Here is a 4,593-nt window from a genome sequence, read left to right as displayed (position 1 = left end):
CCTGGAAGCTCAACCTGCGGATCAGGAAACACTCTAGCCTGAGATCCCTGGGATCCATAAGGACACGGATGTGGCCTTGGTCCCCTGACTGGTGGTAAGAGGGGTCCCCGAAGAGGTGTGACTCCTCCTATAGCTGGCCAGTCAACGTGGGCCGGAAGATGGGTCCTAACAGGGTTCAGCATCTCCATCTCTCCATACCCTGTCTGGACTACCGGTGCCAGCTGCGTCAAAGCTGTCCACAGACGGGCACGGGTAGCATAAAGCTCCATGCGGAGAGCACGAGCATCCCTGTCTCTGTTCTCTAGCATCTCAACAGTGGACTGCAGTAGTGGATCCTCCATAGAAGAATCAAAATAGACTCCACTGAGGTATCCCTCTTCACCAGGCTGAGAGGCCGGAACATAGCAGAACACTGAATTCTGCAGCAGTGCATGCCTCGCTCTCATAATGGTCAGCATTGAGTAGGCAGCATCCTGTACTACCATGTCAACAGTGACCCCCAACCCATAGGACCAATGGATTGGCTTCTCCGCTCGAGGGTAGTCTGGAAATACCCTAACAGTGCAGATGTACTGGCTCTGGTTGAAGTCTCGGTACTGTTCCTCCACTGTGTACTCGGGGTACCAGCGGTAACCGCACACCGACATCACCCTGACCAGCATGGCCGTATGACCCGGTACATCAATGCACCTGGTCAGACGTACCACCTGACGAGTAGGACGGCCAGGCATCTGTAATAGAGAGTAATGCAAAAGCATTAGAGCTCCGAATGCAAAATTGGGCAGCATAATGGCTGTAAATGCTCAAAAACAAATTTTGAGACAACCCAAAATGGAATAGCGTAACCACTCAACTATCAAGTTCAACTCTCTGATCATCAACTTACTTCCTTTTTCCTAGGAATAGAAGAAACCCAATGTCTCTTGACCCGTAGTCCTATAATCTACCGATCAGAAACACGAGCCTAGGAGAAGATGAGTAACCTAGTCCTTAATTCCCGCAGAAAAGACGAGAATGACCAGAATAGAATAACTTGAGAAGAGAACAAGAGTCTTACGTTCCCTTCCACAAACAATTCCCTGATATATAACTAAAGCAATTCTGGACTCAACTTCGACCAGTTTGGCTTAGTAATCCTACAGTCAGTCAGGCTCTGATACCAACGCTGTCGGGACCCCGATCCTAAGTCATAGGAATCCAGCCTGTAACACATCACATTGCTTTGTGGACTCACGCACGGTTAACTCCACGGCTGCAGCCTTACCTTAGCCGGGACCGTTTGCGTCTTTTGACTCACGTATGCGATGGTGTCGCTAGCAATCCAATGTCAAAGAACCCGGATCGACATGTCTAGTGATAAACCAAAGTGGCAGTACCGCACAAGGACAGGCATACATGACCCAACAAAGCAGGTGTCGGTCATCAGCGAATGTAGACGAGTCGTAGCAAGCTACAAGGACTCCATTACATCGCGTGACATTTCCCCAAAGGGGACAGACACAATAGCTAAGAAGGACACATGCCGGTCAACCACTGTGTCCGGAGCAGTAGCGAACTACCAAGGCTCGTTGGATCACAAAGGGGCATTTCCTTGTAAGGAGTGCTACTAAAGTTCACGACTAGCTAATCGAACCCCATACATATCAAGTACGACACACGTACGCATGGCATACCGATATGTATAGATACATCGATGGCATCACAACATAACCATAAACATACAAACTTTATTTAAGAGGCTCGGAAGAGCCACACACATAATATTACACATCAAGGGTCTCACGACCCATGATAGCAGTCATTCAATTACAAGCCAGCGGAAGAGTTATAAACTGTCTGGGTACAGACAGGGCAACTAGAAGGCACATGACCTGACTATACTACAGAGCCGACGTAGGGCCAGATCGTAGCTGGGACACCAGCTACTCGTCGTCGTCGATGTCTACGAAGAACCCTCCATTAGGGTCATTAGCAACCTCTGCAACATGTATTAAGCAAACATGAGTACGAAGGTACTCAGCAAGACTTTAGGATAACTAACTACTCATGCAAGGTATCAAAAGGTGTTGTGGGGTTTCATGCGGAAAGCCATCATTTGACTCGTGGCTAGACAACTTGCATTTTTAAATAATTTTGACAACTTGATTTCTCGCACACGAGTCCACTAACACCACAACAATACTCTATCGTGGAATCATTCCATCTCCGTACGGAAATGCCGTCCACGACACTCACGCTTATCTTGGCAATTTTATGAGTAGCCATTGAAGTTATCTATGAACAACATATGTCTCCAAGTAGTCCATATCCGCGGACGCGGCTATTCGAATAGATCATAACCCTGCAGGGGTGTACTTCGTCACACACGCTCTCGCCACTTATCGCCATGTGCACGTCATGCACCTCGGCAACCTTCAAGCGGAAGCCCAGCGAGGGAGTCGGCCACGACCATTAACCACACTAGTACCTAGTCCAGGTTTATCGCCTATCCGAGAGTAACCCGTACGGAAGTCCGGCCGAGCTTTCCGCCATGGCCTCAAACGATGTGCGCAGGGTTCCCAAGCCCACCATCCGGGTGCCACTTGGTACACCGTGCCACTGCCTACCGCATCACGGTCCACCTCTCAGGTCAGCACCATGCACGGCCTCCAGCATTACTATAAACACCAGAAACTACTTGCAATTCCTGGACCGAGTACTACGCGATTAATAGGCCGAGCGGGGTCATATTTCAGGGCCCAGCATGTGGTAGTATCTAGTCTTGGATTACATACACGGAACTCAGTTCCTAAGGACGGTTCCAATGAAACAACCCGCCATGTACTCCTACATAGCCTTTCACCGGTACCTTTACCAAATCAAGTTCAACACACAACCTTTACTTACCGAACACATTCTCACAATTCTGTTCATCTCCCAGATGACAGACCATACACAACTCTAAGCATAGCATGCATAGCAGGATAAGGCACATCACAGCTCAAGCAACTACCAGGTATGCTAGGTTGCAAGGTTCGGCTATTTACTGTGACAAGGTTAGGTCATGCAAAGGAAGTGGGTTCAACTAACGTGGCAAAAGCAGTTGAAGCATTTGATCTTAATGCAAAAAATAAGTGCAGGAGCAAGAACATGGGAATTATCGGGATGATCAAAAGGGTTGCTTGCCTTGTTGCTCAGAGGAGGAACGATATCCGTCAGACGGATATTCGGTGGAATCCGGGGGTGCGGAGCCTACCGAAATGAATGGCAACATTCAATAACAATCATATGCAATCAAAATGATGCATGAGCATGGCATGAGAATGCAAGGTGAAAAGTTATTATAATCAATATGTATTAGGTTTAGAGTTGATTTGAATCACATTCGAATATCAATTCAAACGAGGTATTCGGATACCGTTTTAATTGATTCGACCTGATGCTCAGATCAACTTGATGTTAACATGCATGAGATGTCATGTTAGGGTACTGATTTGTAACTAGGACAGTGTGTGATCATTGCATTCATAATGAAATTTGAATATTTTTCCAAATTCCATTTAAGAAGTAATTATAAGAATTGAATTATTCCTTATTCCACAATTTAGGGTTCTGTAACTTTTTCAAACATGGTTGAAAATGGCGTAATCAGAATCCTTGAATTTTTCTGATACTTTTTCATATATAAATTATTTTCATTGGAGTTACAGATTAATTTCTATGATTTTTACAAGTTTTAGCAATTTACTGGAATTATTTCTATACTGGAAATTCTATTTATTGCATCAGGCTGACGTCAGCAGGTCAGCCGACCTGTTCAGGTCAAACCTGACAGGGGGGCCCCACTGGTCAGCCTCTGTGGGACTAATCCCGCGCTGACCAACCCCTAATTGGGGTTTGACCAGGCGTGGGGCCCTCTGGCAGCGACTTAGGGGAGGGCAATTACGCCCTAATGGTCGGCCACGTCGACGCCCACCGGAGGGTGGTCGCCGGCGACCAAGCCCGCGGTGGAGGGCTCGCCGGAGTCGACCTAATCGGCGCTGCACAACACCAATTTGAACGCGGTTTGCAGCTACGGAACGCTGGTGAAGTGGCCGATCTGTCAGGGGCATCAGGGGAGGCTAGGGTCGCCGGAAGAGGCGCCGGTGACGAGCCGAAGCGGTGGCCGAAGCTCGGCCTTCTACGAGCGATGGCTCTAGGGCACGGGGAGGGCAGCTGGAGGGCTCATCGCACTCCTGGAGGCTCCAGGAGCTCGAATCCTAGCTCGAGCGCGTGGATCAGACACCACAGCGACGACGACGACATGACCGGCGACGAGAAGCTCTCGGCCTTGGTGGGGGAACGAGGCTACGATGCACGGGAGAGCGTGGGGCGAGAGGGGAAACGACGACGAGCTCACGGCGGTTCCGATGGTGCGGTTGAGGGGCTCGGGGATGCGCCGGAGGTAGCGAATCGACGGGAGAGGTCCGGCGGCCGGAGGTGGAAGGCGATGGCGTTGGGGGCGATGCAGAGCTCGGGGAAGCTTCGGCTTCTGCAGAGATGACCAGGGTGACGAGGCGGAGCTAATAGACTACTCGGAGGAGGGTTCCCATGGCTAGAGGTGCTGCGGCTCGA

Source organism: Hordeum vulgare, chromosome 2H, assembly GCF_904849725.1.
Source record: "Hordeum vulgare subsp. vulgare chromosome 2H, MorexV3_pseudomolecules_assembly, whole genome shotgun sequence".
NCBI lineage: Eukaryota > Viridiplantae > Streptophyta > Magnoliopsida > Poales > Poaceae > Hordeum > Hordeum vulgare.
This window is presented reverse-complemented; position numbering follows the sequence as displayed.